Genomic DNA, 16,413 nt, shown 5'->3' with positions numbered 1-16,413 from the left:
TCCAATGGTTTTTGGCGTATTACTTGAAATTTATAGAAGACCACTTGAAATTTGGTGCTCTTTCTAAGCTAAGGGGTTGTACAACATTACCTCAAACAAAAGTAGAGACACTTTACTATTAGACACCATAACGCTTTAGAGCTTTGCTCAAAGTTGGAATTACATTATATAGGCCTGATAGGACCTTCTAAGCTACATATTATGTATATTATGTACATACATACAACAAGTAATTGTGCAAATGAAGTCAGGAAGCTAATTTTTCAGAGGCTATTTTCTTTAAATTGTTGTTGTACAAAATAACTACCACAATACTTCATTCATTATCTATCCAATGCATTTAATGTACTGGCTAATACTTCTGGTTGTGACCACTAATAGCGTTAGATCACTTCTAAATCTTGTAGTAGGACAAAGAATAGCATACTGTCGGAGGAAGACGAGTGTGTTGAAGATAATTTTGATGACCTATATGACACTGAGGATGAGATGTTGGATCTCAAATTATTGGAGGAATACTACAGTAGGAAGGTGGAAGGTGGAAGGAGAAGACGAATAGAAAACGAGGAACAAGACACCATCTAAGTCAAGTGATAGTGGTCATCTGGTGTAGGAACTAGGTTATGGTGGTGTTTTTTGGTGCTTTTGTTCCCCGACACCAACCGGGTCACCGCTTGTTATTTTTCGTTCTGTTTTTCTTTCCTTTCTTGTAATCAGGGGTTGGTGTCTTAGGGGTTATGGGGCAGGTTTTGGTCTTGAAAATTAGCTACTGGCTAATGATTCAATTGTTAATGTAATCCCATTCATTAATATTATTACATTTTCTTTTACGTATCTAAAAATAAAATAAAAATTGTGGCAGGAGTTGTTTCTTTGGAGCAAAAAGTTGATCCTTGGAGAGTCTGCTCCTAAAACCGTAGGAGCATGCTTTTGGAGTCAATCGACCACCATGTCACTCAGTTCTGTTCTCCGTGGAAATGATACTTAACTCTATCTTACATACATACTAGATCACTGAAGTAAAACAGTTGATTGTTAAGGAACAACATATAGCTCCTTGCGAATTCCACAAGGAAACATACAAGACGTACATAAATAATTCTACGGAGCTAACCCTTAAAGTTTTTGTTTACTATAGGTAACACTTAAATAAGTAAGTTGTGGCGAGAATATATGCAAGATACAAATCCAAGATACTAAAGTTTTGAATTCAGTCAAACATCTATCAAATCCAAAAGAGCTAAAAGTTCTTTTGCAATGTTCAGTGAGGATTAAAGAAACTTAAACCCTAGAAAACCTTTGGAAGCAACATCACTTTAAAAACGAAGTCCGAAAGATGAGAATAAATAAGTCACTTACCATAACGGGTATCATCTTAGCACATTTGGCACAAAGTCACGACTTCCAAACAAATCCTTTGGCACAAAATTGGGTATTCCCAAAACTACTTTTTCAGACGCTGAAAAAATTGCACCACAAATTCCATCACATAATAATTAAAAGTACAACATACAAACATAAAAAATTATACAACAGATACATTTGCTAAACATGGTATTAACCGACCTAAACCCCCAATTAACGCAATCTCACCAGTGCATCAAATCCATCCAAAACAAACCTCCACACCATCGGCCAATGCCAATCGATTAAAAAAAAAGTCATATTTCAACATCAATATTGCATTTCCGAACATACTTGTTGTTCATTAGTTATTTAGTAGATAGAAATGGATCAGATTTCTTACCGTTAGAAATCAAGCTTGAGATGCCAAGTGAGTGAGACTTGAGATCTAATAAAAAAAAATCTCCACTTGAGGTGATTTAATAATTGGTGGTGGAGGCGAGAAGAAAGGGCGGTTTAGTGGGGGAGAGAGTGCGATAGTGAGTAGTAGTAGCCTAGGGTTTTTTCTTTTCTTTTAATGGGCGAGAGATAACCAAATATTTTGAGCGGGTTGAAAAACATTTCGAAACAAAAATTGTGACAGTGAAATTACAAATTCACAACATTTTACGAATCCAAAGTTAGTGGTAGACTGAGGGAGGTGAGAGTGAGGGGGTTCGAAATAGTTATTTTTTTAGTGGAGTCGTGGGCGCGCTGGACCAAAAACTAGTTTGGTCAAATATTGGGTCAAACGGTAACTTAAGGTCGGATAATATCTAACTATTTTATTAAACTAGTCACAAATATTTTTCCACACATATACACCTTCTTTAGAAAAAAACCATTTGTGACCGTTTCGAAAACGCACATCACTAAAAACTTTTTAAAACAGTCACAAAAACCCTTTTATGCTATTTGTGACCGTTTCGAATATAATAGTCACAAATAACATTTTAAAACAGTCACAAAAAGCCTTTTTTCTACTAGTGCCACTGTCTATCATCGCTTGATTAGGCGTCTCTTATATCTCACAGTTACACATCCAGATATCACTTATTCTGTAAATTATCTCAGCCGTTTCATGTAGTCCCCACGGACTCCACATCTAGATGTTGCTCGTCGTATACTCCGCTATCTTAAAGGTTCGATCAACAAAGGGATTCTCTTATCCGCTAATAGTTCTTTACACATCTCTAGTTTCGTGGACTCATTTGGTCTGCCCCTGCCACTGCCGTTCTACTAGTGGTTATTGCACTTTTCTTGGTTCTAGCCCTATATCCCGAAAAATAAAGAAAGAAGAGCATCAGATCCCGCTTCTTCTCTTGAAGCCAATATCGTTCCATGGCTACTCTGGCATGTGAACTTCAATGGTTGAAGTATCTTTTCTCTGACTTAGGCATTTCTCATCCTTCTCCGATGAATATGTTCTGTGACAATCAAGCTGCCCTTCATCTATCTCAAAATCTAGTTTTTCATGAACGAATGAAGCACATAGAATTAGACTGTCATTTCTTACGCGACAAGATACAGGCCAAGTTACTATCTCCTATGTTCGTTCCATCCTCAGATCAGGTGGCTAACGCCTTCACTAAACCTCTCGGCAAGGACACCTTTATGAGATTAATTCGCAAGTTAGGAGTTCTTGACATTCACTCTCCAACTTGAGGGGGAGTATTAGAAGTTGTTCTTCACGACATAGTACAGAGCGCGCCCCGCGCTCGTACATGCATAACACCAATGGAGCGTGCCCCGCGCCTCCATTGTTCAGGCATGACCAATGTACAGTAGATATAGCGCGTCCCGCGCCTCTTGTTTCTCAAGTGAAACCAACTGTTTTGTAATTCTATTTTAACTTGTAATCTCTATTTAGAACTTGTAATCTCTATATAAACAATTGTAACCTCCTTAGAAATCAATCAAGTAAATATTCTCAAATCTCTCTCTCTCTAATTTATCAGTACTAGGGATTTAATTTGCGGAGAAAAGGTGTAGATGAAATCAAGTTTCGATGATGTTATCACTTTAATGACGGAAAACAACGAATCAATCACTATTCTGCTCTTCATTAAATTAGAGTGGGCGATAGGATAAGGCTGGAAGAACATATATATAGATTCAAACTCTATATCAGTGGTACATTCCTTTGGCAGACAGGCCAATGCAAAACAGACAGAAGAAAGATGTTGAAATTCTTGAGTATATGTTTGTCATTTAAACTCATCTCAAAGCAGTTTGATTTTACTGGTTTCTTAGTTTTATGCAAACTTTTAAAATTCTTGCTGCTTGTTTCATTTTGAATTACTTGAGTTTTACATTTTTCCTACCCCCCTCTTAAGTTTTACATTTTCCATTCACATTTTGCAGCTTCAGTTTTGTGATGAACACTACCGCTCCAAACTTATGAGTAGGGGGTTTCAAAGAAAGAAAAGTGAAAAGGGCTCTGAAGTTGAACATGAGCGATTATGACCTTGCATTGAAGAATCTTAATGACGAAAATGTAATGCTACTACAACAAAGGAAAGAGAGTATCCGACAAAGACATAGAACCATGGGCGTTCCAAATTGGTATTACACTTTTAACTCTTTGCTATCTTAAATTTTCGTGTGGTTCCTCTAGTCCTGCTAAAGATCTTGTTCAAATTTTTAGAGCTTGCTCGTCGTAGCTTGTCCTTAAAATTTTCCGTATGGCAGCAGCAATGAGAACCACCTTGCAGATTCATCTCAAAGAAATGATAATGATGTTCAGGAGGTTGATATATGTTTCATGTTCCATCCATCCATCCACCCCCGTTTTTGGTTTTGAAATCATTTTATCTCATGATATTATACTGTATTGCACCCCCACCCACCCTTGTTTTTGGTTTTGAAATCATTTTATCTCATGATATTATGATATTATACTGTATTGCAGTTTTCTTTACCTGCAGCTAAGGCTGCCATGGAGGAGTTGGTTTCCTTCGGTTTTCCACGCAAAAGAGATGAATATGATTTTTTTCATTTTACTCACATATTAGTAGAATTAGTGTATGCAATAGAGGGAGAACTTTCACTGATGGAGCACTTACAATTTCACGAGCTGATATATGTTCCGTTGCTGCCAACATTTGGCCAAATTGCAATCTAGCTACAATCTGCACAACCTGCTTTCTTCTACTTCGGAGCCATGTACAGGCCAGGTAGGGCGGGGTCCCCTTGAACTCATAAAAAAAAAATTAGTACTACACTCTACACAATAGGCCCACAATGAAACCGTCCACACAATTGGACAAAGAAAAAACTAATTGTTTAGGAAAATTTGGCCCACTACCCGTTTGCCGAGCATGTTTTTGGTTTCTTCACTCGACCAAAAATCAAAACAACTCAACATCTTACACCCTCCTTCTCAACTTTAACTCAGCAACTCTCCAAAACTACCCATTGGCCATTGATACAGGTGTACTGCGTACATGATACATCACCTAATCAGTTAAACCCGTGAATCATCCAAGGTTAGACATTTTAATACATTCAAACCCTCAATTTCTCTATGTAAAATTAAATTTAATTCCTAATTTATCATTTTTCGAAACTCAACTAGAGAATATGTTATTACTTTATTTGTCTTTATTATTGATTATGTTTTGATAATGGGTTGTAACTTAATTTGTTTGGTAATTCAAATTTTTAGGGTTCTAAATTTTTAGTATAGTAGTATAAAAAAAAATATTTGGATAGTCTTTAATATGGAAGAAAAGTTCATAGCAAGGGGACGATCATGACGTAATGCTGAAGATATGACAAATCTTCATTATTATCGTATGAACTTATTCTACAAATGTATAGACTGCGTGAGTTAAATAGTGGTTTGACAAAGTGAATACAGAATTGCTTCTTATTTGCATTGCTTGCTTGAATCCAAGTGATTCCTTCCTTGTTTTTGATAAGAAGAGTTTAACACGTCTTGCTGAATTTTATCCTAGTGATTTTTCACCTATTGATCTCATGACCCTTCAAGATCAGCTAGATAATTATGTTGTCGATGTGTGCTCCAACCATCTATTTTCACAGTTGAAAGAGATTAGTGAACTTGCTAAGAAGATGGTAGAGACAAAGAAAAATATTGTCTATCCACTAGTGTTCTTGCTGATGACATTGTCACTAATTCAGCCTGTTGCTACCACCACTATAGAGAGAGAATTTTTTGCTATGCACATGATACAAAATTGGTTATGCAACCGAATGAGAGATGAATGGTTGAACGATAGATTGTTTGGTTACATACATAGAACAAGACATATTTGATAACATTGATGATGAAGCAATCGTTTAACGCTTCCAAAAGATGGATCATTCACATCACCGAGGGCAGTTGTGAATTGTTAGGTTAGTAGAGTTGAAAAACGTTTTTATTTATTTATTTATTTTGCGTTTATACTATTTATATACAATCAATACTCATTTTCGGGATCGTGAATGTAGGAGTGTAAAAGTGTAAAAGTGTCCACTCTAAGAAACAAGGAGTATCTTCTATTAGTTTAGAGGAGATATAGGAATGTACGAAGATGAGTATGAACCTATTGTACTTGATGAAGTTTGGCTTGCAGCACCACCCCAATTTAAATTTTGATGTCGCTTATCATAAACATGCTAATTCTTGTGCTATATCTGTGGCGGGTAGGGATGAAGATGGAAGATGTTAAGCAGGTTTTATAAAGAAAGACAAAGCTCAGTCTGCAGGTGAAGCAGAATTGCTTGTAGCTGAATTGGCAGTTTGCAACGCTTTAGAAATTGGGTGGCATACACTGTAATAATAGAGGGGGATGTAGTTGAAGTAATAAGTGCTTTGTAGAAGGAGAACTCAAACGACTTGAGTTGGAATTTTGTTTTAGACAATATTTTTCTGATACTGCATTTATTTTCTTATTGCTTATTTAAATTCACTCCTAGGAGTTGTAATGGGCTTGCACATGAGGTAGCAAAGTGGACATGGTTGCTTGGTTCAGTAGACGTGTTTCAACACTCTGCAACTTTTGTAAGTTCTTTTATTAATAAAATATTCTTTATCCAAAAAAAAGCTTACAACAGTGTAATTTTGGTGCCCAAATGAACTTAATACGATTTTATTTGAGGATTTATACAAACTTGATTGTCTCATGATGAACTCTTGTGAGTTTTGCTATGATATCATTCTAACCTGAGGTTTAAAAGGGTGTTTACATAAGTTGTATCAATAGAGTAATGTGGACCCCTTGTTCTCGTGGCCACATCAGGTTAAAATTTCTACTGATTGTGGGCCTTGGCCATGGCATTGGGGTACGGCCAGGAAGGCTGGTCCGAGTACGACGCGAGCTGATCTAATTTCAGAGTTGCACGAAAATAAGGAAGAGTATATACGGATGTTTGATTATGAAGACGTGACTCGTTGTGAGGGAAGTCTATTGCACTTTAAGGGTGACGCTCCAAAGGAGAAATGGATGTTGCTACTTGAATATGGTTATCTTGCAGCATCAAAGTATAGCGTTGTGATTGTGTATTTCACAATGGCAAGTTGTTTAACTTTTCTGCCATTAAGCTCAGCATTCAATGAGAATGACCATAAAGTCATTGGTATTGGGGGTGTTCCAAACCACTTTTTAAAGTTGAATTTGGAAGCAAATTTTCCAATGCTGAAAATAGCGGCGTTTTGGGAAAAACATCATCATGAAATCGCAGATGAGTGGAAATCACATTTCATGTCTCGCTTTGATGCATTTCACTTTTCTCTTGGAGAGATAATAATTTGGGCAACCATGTGATTCTAGATGAATCAGACTGACTTGGTAGGAGGCCTATAAGAGGAGAGGATTTCACATTTGTTGAAGCTTTCACCCTATTATGGCTGAGTAGACTTTAAGACCATGGAATGACGTAGCCAATATTCTTTCTCAACTTTAATGCAATTGTTTGAATTCACTTTAAATTTGTGTAAAAGAAAATAATAATGTTCTTCATAATTGTTTGAGTTTTTCGTTTTCCCCTCCTTTCTTGAAGTTTTGGAAATTTTGTTGTCATGTGTTGTGGACGTAATGTCGTAAATATATTTTATAAGATGATGATGAAAGTTGGAGTAGTGTGGAGTTGTGTGTCTGTAATTGAAAATTTCATCTACAATTTCAATGGATCAACTGGTGTATCAATTCAATCGTTTGGTACTGAATTGGTCACTTTCTTGTGAGTCTGTAGGTACAACGTTATAAGAGGTGTTTGCAACTCGTTATGGATATTTTCTTCTGGACTGTTCACAGCCGCAGTCTCAATATTCTGTTAGTAATGTCTTTTAACCATGACCAATATATTTTGAGGGAAGTGGGACAGCTTCAATGCTTCATGAATGGCTTCTAGATCCCGACTTGCACTTTTTTAGGATGTTTCATTCAACACCAAAAGAATACCATATTGAGTGGCATTGCATGCATGTATGATCCTAAACCGGCTACACCATGGTCCAATAATTATTCAAATCATGTTCTTGAAAATAACACAACAGTAAATATATATTGGAACTAGTATATAGCCCGTGCCCACAACACTGTTTCAAATTAGGCCCAAAAGAACCCTAACCAATCGAATGATAAAAGCCCAGCCCACAAAGCAGCCATTGTTGACCAAATTAACAATGATCCAGTACTCTTTCAAATTAACATTTTAAACTGCACATATCCTATAAGACTTTGGATCTGCCATGTCATAACTTGTGAGAAACATTTGTAGCGGCCGGATGGGGACCTGCGGGCTCCACACCAAGCCTTTTTATTAGATAGATATCGTAGTTACAAGATCTGCATTACTTAAAATCTTGAATACATTACACCACTTGCATCCTCTGTTACTATAAAACCGTCTTTCATCTAGGGGAGGCATTGTATACATGTTATTTCTATCACAATATTCATGATTAAGCCTGAATTACATTGTTACAAGGAAAAACAAGATCCTTCATAATCTTCTCAAGGCCAAGATAGCACACCTTCATGAATAACTTTACATCAAGGGAAGAATTCCACACTATTATTAGTGAGACGTTCACTTATCTTATTAGAACACAAACCCAAGTCTAGAAGGTTGAATCTAAGTCCTTGGAATGGTAGCAGAAACAGAAATGAAGCAAACACGAGCCAAAGAACTTAAACTTATTTCAGGGTTGCGAGATAGCATTTTAATCCTACTAACTATAACCTTCAAAGAAGCTCCACACGGATAATTCAGTATGTGACTTCATCAATTAACAAAAGCCCTATATCACTAAAGAAGCTCAAGCCACCAACTCTAATGCAGTACTTGGTAACGACATCAAACTTCTGTAGCAACAACAAATTAATTCAACATAAATGGTCAGTGAAGTGTTCTAAATGAGAGATTAAAAATGGGTGATATTTAAGAGAAATCAAAGTTATGTCAATTCACCTCAGGAGTAGTAAGAATAAGGTCTGCTTCTTGTATACTCATTATAAACTTCATTGTTATTAAATCTTGTTCTTTGACATTCTCAATGATTAATTAGATGACTTGTACAACAAAGTCATGCATGTGGCTAATACTCTGAGAGTGGGACAACTTGAGAACGTATTGACAAATTTTAAATGCATGACCTAACACGTTTAAAAGTGCATTTTCTGTGCGACTTAGTAGTAAAAGCGGGAAAGCGCGAATTCAGTGCGTGAGCGCGCTACCTACACCTGACATTTTATGTTGCTATGGTCAGCACCACCCACCAAATAAATACCCAGTACTACCCTAGGATTTCAACTAAGAAACAGGTGATATCAAAGTATACCTTTGAGATGGGACAACAGGCATCAAATATCTATCTTTGGCCCCTAACAAGGTACGGATCATATCTTTGTTACTGTCAAAGTGTCCATTAACTCATTAAAGGCATTCAACATTTTTCAGCTTTCTGTTTCATATACTATACATACTTCTTGTTTCATACACTTAAAATCTAACGATACGTTAGAAACAAAATCACTTTTGCACAAAGATAGTAAGTAACGGTTACTGCTATTTCCAACGGAAAATAAGTGTCAGGGGATTTGTCACGACTGAATAAGTGTTAGGAATGGAAAAACTTATTTGTTGCCAAATCGGCCTTATGCTGTAGTGTTTAATTTAGAAGGAAATAAGATATTCACTTCAAAATTACTTTCCTCTACCTATAAATAAAGGGGTATTTAGGTTTTAGTCCAACTTATAATAGCGATATTAGGCCTTGATACATTTATACTTGAAAATTAGACTTTCGTCCAACTTTTGTCTTGCATTTTGCTTAATACCTAAAATACCCTTACACGTGTATCTCACGTGCAAACCATAAATTTTGGTTTTAGGCTTGCTACATAGCAAACATCTAACGCGTGTAGATCTACCAAAGCACCACCATTGATTTCCACTTTCGCGTAATCCAAAAAGGTGCAAACCATAAGTTAGGCTTGAAACCCAACGGTCATAAAAATTGAGCATAAATGGACACTTGTCACAATTTGCGACCAACTTGATCTAAATAATCTAACGGTCAAAAAAAATAGAGTCGTTACAACCCACTGGTACATACTCTTTCCCTTTATAAATGGAGAGGTAGAAGTCATATTCTCCACTACTTCTTCAGAACATATCTTCACTGCACAAGAGGTTAGAGCAAGTAATATTCAAATATGGGTGGATCACATATTCGATATTTCACTATACAAGAGGTATACATTCTTCAAACTTTACTAGCTAATTCAATTGGTAATGGCAGAAAGTAGGACTAAAACCTAATTACCCTACTTACTTAGAAGAATTATGGTTGAAATGAGTTAGAATTATGGTTCAAGTTAGGTTCGACTGAGAAGATTAAGTTGAAATGAGTGGATGGTTTAGCGGAGAGAGGTTAGGGTTAGAGTAAGAGAGAGGACGACTGTGAGTTGAGTGAGAGAGAGCACAAGTGAGGGAGAGGAAATGTTTTCCCTCGTTATTTCTGGCCACCTTTTTGAGATACGCGAAAGTGGAAATCGACGGTGGTGCTTTGGTAGATCTACACGCGTTAGATGTTTGCCACGTAGCAAGCCTAAAACCAAAATTTATGGTTTGCACGTGAGACACACGTGTAAGGGTATTTTAGGTATTAAGCAAAATACAAGGCAAAAGTTGGACTAAAGTCTAATTTTCAAGTATAAATGTATCAAGGCCTAATATCGCTATTATAAGTTGGACTAAAACCTAAATACCCCATAAATAAATCTTCAATAACAAAACGAGATAAGTAACATTTTAGATGTCAAACTTAACAAATCCGTAGAATTAGATTTTCTTGCATACAACTTGCTGCTAATTTTGCTACATAATATTTTCACATGCCAGTCCTTTGAATAGAGATATAGAGAGACTGATTGACAGATATGAAAAACATGCATGTGAATAGATTTTGGGACAGTACCAAATGGCAATCAGGTGTTAGTGTAATTTCACAAGCTCCATTGTCTTCTTCTCTTGTTACAAGTGTCCACTGACCTTAGGATCCCTTTGAAAAAAGGAGTAGCCCATTGGAATTGATCAAGCTCTGGCAAAAAAGAAACAAATGGGAAGTTACCTGATAAAATGGAACCTAAGAATGTTTCAGAAAATTGGCATCAATGAGTTATGGTGTCGTGCTACAAAAGAACTAAAATACCACAAACAAATATGAGAATTAAATATGGAAGAAAAATACTAAAAGCAAAAAATAAGAATCCACAAAGAAAACGGTATACTTGGTTTGGCAAATCTGCCAACCCTATGGAAGACAGTGATCAAGATATTGTGCTTGAGCAATTTATCTTACAAAAATCAACAATATTTAAAAGAAGGCATATATATAGACTCCCTTATTTATGCTCAAAACACAACCATAACTCGCGTAACCAATAAAGCGTTCTCCCAATGCCATACATGCATAAGGGTGTCAATGCTATGGCCTCGCGCGAGGCCATACTGTTATTCGCCTAAACTATAGTGATGCTAATGTACCTCGAGGCTGAACAAACTCGGTCTTTGTCAACCCAAATGAGGGATAAGTTTGTTTGGTCATACTAAAATTTGTATTCAGGGCATGGTTTTATCAATACAAAATCATTAACTAACTAGACATGAAATTCAGGCTACTGTTTTTGTATTGTGTGTCCATAGAGCCTAAAAGTATCATGTATGGTTTCTTACACACGGGAGTCTCTCTGTCTTCATTAGCTGAAATATACTAAAATATATGTTTGTAAATAGATCAAGGAAATAAGTATTTAGACAAAAAAAATAGTTAAAAGTCAGAAGGGAAAAAGCAAAAAACCATTCCGCAAATTTAATTCATTGTCAGATGAAATAATGTAATAGGTGACTTTAAAAGCTAGTCAGATTCTATCTTTGCATTAATAGGCCATAATTATCCTCAAGGATATTTGGTAACTATCAATTAACTTGATATGATTCACAAAACCATTTATGAACTTTTGATCAATTAAAGAACACTAATAATGTAAACATCAATCATACACCTGCAATCAAAGAAGTCGGAACAAGCACTCACTAATTTCTACAGTTTCAATTTTGCAAGATTTTATCACAAAAAAACACATCAATTGAAAAGATACAATTAATTATTACAAACAAACAATCCTTCTCACAAGTTCCCTAGATAGTAATTCTAGTGAAGTAAAGTACAACAAGTGTTTTAGACTTTAGGTGTGAAACGATTCACTTACTCGAAGTGTATTTCAACGTGCACATGAGTTAGGTAATTTATTGATTCATGTTTGAGCTATGTATGATTTAAACTTTGTGTACACAAGAAAATACCAAACAACGCGCGCTCTCTCTCATATGCCTTGCCTAAGGGGGCGCACGCACCCTTGCCTGAGAAAAGAAGTTAGTTTTTTTCTTCCTTTTTTGCGAAACAAGTTACTGAAATTTGGTAAAGAAAGAGGCACGCACGCACCTTCCTATGCCTATTCCAAAGGGCGCTCGCCCCCTTGCCTCTACATACCGAGTTCCGATTTTTCTCCAGTAAACCAAAATTTTACAGACGTGCTGAAATTTTAGATTACTATAAAACCAAAGTTAGGTTTTTAGTAACACAAGTCTTAGAGAGAAACCCAATTTTGAGAGCAACTAAAATAGAGATAAAACCCTTACAAAGAGATAAAACTTTTAAATAGAGACTAGTGAAGAGAGATCTAATAAGTTTGGAGAGACTTGAGAGGAGTGATTGTAATCTTCCTTCCTACACTTATAAAATGATTTGCTCTTGTGGAAGTAGACATTATTAACCGAACCACGTTACATCTTGTGTCTTATTGTGGTAAGTTACTTTACATTGCTATTACTTGTTTGTGATAGTTAATTCCATAGCTTAGGTTGTGGTTGTTGGTTATAGTGAAAGTTTAAAATTTTAGATTGGAGTAGTAGATTATCCAAGTGCAAACTATCTTAGTGGGGGATCGATTGACATTGTTTTCGCCAACATGGATAAGCAAAAGGACGTTCCGAAATATATCAAACTGTAGTTTGCAGTCGAATCTAATGATGACCTCATAGATGATCCCCTAATCAGAATCGTTGGAGATGAAGCCTTTGTGAAATTATAAATGGAGGAAAACTCAATGAAACCTTTTATTTGTAACTTGTAACAAACAAATTTGACATGTGTTCTTCTTCTTTCTTCACTCAATTATTTTCGGTCCTCCATTAATATATAATGGCATAAGTACACGTGTCCTCATTCTACTCGATTTTTCTTTACTTATGGTAAAAAGCTATAATGTCTTCATCAACGGTTGGCAGTTTGGACTTTGGCACATCAAATTCCTATCCACTCGACTTCAATTCATCGAAATATGATGAAGCGTGCAATTCGGTGATTCGCAATTAACAAGGTGCTCATGGTGAAGATCAGATTTATTAGGTATATTAATTGGAATACTAACAACCATGAGGCGCAGCATAGCCGGTCCGGCCTTGGGTTTGCTGCCCAGTGGTCACCCGCTCAATTCCCCTTGTGTCCAAAAAAAAAAAAAAAACTTTTATTTTTTAACAATACTATTTCGTTTAGTTTAAAGTTTGTACTAAATAGCTCTCAAATTAAATAAATCGAATCGAAAAGAAGGTGTGAATTTAAAATGTTTAGTTGCTCCAATGCCAATTGAAGAGGATTACAGGACACACTAAGGGTGAATTTCAGTGAAAGCATCATTCGATGAGGAGGATTACAGGACACACTAAGGGTGAATTTCAGTGAAAGCATCATTCGATGAGGATTGGGGATGAAAAAACTATAGTACGTTGAAGCAAGGCCCAAAATATCGCTGATATATCCGATATATATCATTTTTTTGGTACACCGACATCGATATATCCGATATATATCCACCGAATATTAAATCCTTTTTTTCCCTATATATATCGGAATTTCCGATATAAAACTTTATATCGCCGATATAACTGATATATGCGATATTTACGATATATATTGTTTCACTTTTTGACCACTTTTTTATATAAATATTTCCAATATATCTGATATATATATCGGGCGAGATAACTGATATATATGTGCACCATGTAATGAGAATATCGGAACAAGGGGGTCGTTGGTGGATTAGAGAGTTTGGAATAAAGTGAAAAAAAAAGGTTTCTACTTTAGCATCTCTTTTAGTCCATTCCCTTTGTCAGCAAACACCACTACTTCACAAAAAAAAAACATCTCTCCTCAACCTTCACACCAACTCATCACAGATTCATAAACCAAAGTCTAGTACTCAAATGAACTTTCAATAACCCACGGGGAAAAAGGATGGGGCATTTTCTGTACCCAGGTACTCATTTTCAGTTCTATTATTATTTGTTTTCTGCTTAGTTACTCATCTAGCTACAAAACCAATCTCTTCATTTTCGTTAAAGAGGTTTGCTAAAGATGTTAACTTTGATCATGAGATTACTTTATATGGTGATGCACAAGTTGTTAATGCTGGTATTGATGTTAATGTTACTCAATCTGAACTTGGGAGTGTTGGGTGAGTTGTTTATACCATTAGAGCTTCTTCTTTCCTTTTGTTGTGCTTAGCTAGCTACCTAGTGATTAGTGTTGATTGCTTTTACCAGAATATATTTGATCAGTGTTCTTTATTGGTATTGTTCGTCTTAGTTATCTTCCTACCTTTTGGACAAGTGTTTTGTAGTGGTTTTGATTGAGATTCGATTGATGTTACAAGGGTTAATCTGGCAGTGAAGATGACATCTACGGTAAAACAATGAAGAGGTCTAGGCGATTGTTTAGATAAATATATGCCGACTGAGGGTGGGTTGGGTTCAGTAGTGATAAATATAGAATCTTTTCTACCTTTTCTATTTCCAATCCTTTTTGTTATCAGTTTGATGGCAGTGCTTGCCTAAGGTGGTAGTATATGCCCAAAGTTACGGCAGATCAAAACAGTTTTTTTAATCGATTGTTGGTATTGGTATTCTGTGCTGAGTTGAGGAGTCTATATTCCAATGTTGCTGGCAATAAATTGTCATAGTATGGGTACTGACTCGACAGTTAAGGTAGTACTAGACCTCATAAGGGATCACTTTGATGGGGCATATGATAGGATCACAAAGAAAATTTAATTAGTTTCCTACAAAAATAATGTAGCTATTATGTTATATATAAATTAAGGTAGCTATTATGTTAAAATAAAAGAAATCTCATAAATTCATAAGAACTAAATTGATCTACATTGAGAAAATGAATAAACCTACGTCGAGAAAATGAATGATAAATTGAGAATGTTGGACTTTTATGTTGTTATATGCATAGCTCGATCACTATTGTTTACCTTTCAGTGTATGTCTATCCTTTTTTATATAGTTCAAATTGGATTGGGTTGTACCGTTGTACTATTTGACTATTTGGAGAGTAGACACTTTTTTAAATGTATGTCTTACATTTTGATTAATTAGTTATATTTGTCTACGTACAGCATTTCAACGTGTTCGAAAAAACTGTTTCGTAGTTACATATTTGTCTAAGAGAAAAATGGTTAGGAAACCGGATATTGGTTGGTCTCATGACGTATCGTTGGATAACAACAAGGGGAAGTTTAAATGCAATTACTACCAACTAGAATTTCATAGTGGTGGGGTCAGTCGCCTAAAACAACACTTATTTGGGGTTGGTAACCAAGTGGCAAGGTGTAAGGAAGTCCCCGGACATGTAAGAATTGCAATGCAAGACCTACTTCAGGATGGCACAAATAAAACACTTAAAAGACGGCAGCGTGAAACTCGAGTCAAGGAGACAATGTGCGCGAATTTGGACGATGATTCCAATGATTCTGACGCAGAAGAAGAAGCAGGAGCATATGAAGGGAGGGGTGGGGAGTTTCAGGGAATGCAACATGCACGAAGAAACTCTGTAGTTGACCAATGGGAAGAAAGACAGCTAGAAAGGGCAGGAGAACAGGCAAAAAAAATTTGGCATCGTACTACTTTTGTGTCAGGAAGTGGCTCTGGATCAAGCAACAAAGGAAAGGGATTCATGGGTTTTCAGAGGTCCAAAACAATGAGACAAGAAACAATTGATCCATATACTATTAGACAAGCGGGACACGACCAACCTAGTGTCAAAGACGTGGGTAAAATGAAGACATTTAGGCAGAAGTTGGGTAGACGGATCAGTTCATGGTTCAATTTTGCCGGAGTACCTCCACATGCAATAACGACAAACAATCCATACTACCAACCAACTATTGATTTCATCACGAAATGTCCTATTGGAGTGAAAGGACCAACTGCTGAAGAGGTATTGGAAAAATATTTAAAATGGAAAATGATGATATCGACAAATTCGAAATGGAAATGGTAGAGAAGTATCCAACTTATGGATGCACCATCATGTGTGATGGTTGGTCTGGGACAAGAAAGACATCCCTCGTTAACTTTATGGTCTATTATGACGGGGAAACAATTTTCAAGAAGTCTTTCGATATCAGCATTGAGCTGAAAGATCACAAAATCGTCTTTAAGTTA

The 16,413-nt window shown here is 36.1% G+C and overlaps 2 long non-coding RNA genes across 2 annotated transcripts; both read left to right on the top strand.

The window, feature by feature from the left end:
* Nucleotides 1–3,752: 3,752 nt before the first annotated feature.
* LOC147493215 (uncharacterized) lies at nt 3,753–4,361 on the top strand. Its single transcript, XR_015197478.1, has 3 exons — nt 3,753–3,948; nt 4,075–4,132; nt 4,295–4,361. It is a non-coding gene; the product is annotated as an uncharacterized LOC147493215 (long non-coding RNA).
* A 377-nt stretch (nt 4,362–4,738) lies between these two features.
* LOC147493214 (uncharacterized) lies at nt 4,739–6,292 on the top strand. Its single transcript, XR_015200318.1, has 2 exons — nt 4,739–4,871; nt 6,041–6,292. It is a non-coding gene; the product is annotated as an uncharacterized LOC147493214 (long non-coding RNA).
* The last annotated feature ends 10,121 nt before the right edge of the window (nt 6,293–16,413 follow it).

The sequence above is a fragment of the Coptis chinensis genome, chromosome 6, assembly GCF_015680905.1.
Source record: "Coptis chinensis isolate HL-2020 chromosome 6, ASM1568090v1, whole genome shotgun sequence".
In the NCBI taxonomy this organism is placed as follows: domain Eukaryota; kingdom Viridiplantae; phylum Streptophyta; class Magnoliopsida; order Ranunculales; family Ranunculaceae; genus Coptis; species Coptis chinensis.
Note: the sequence above shows the minus strand (reverse complement) of the source record. Positions and strands in the feature narration are given on the sequence as shown.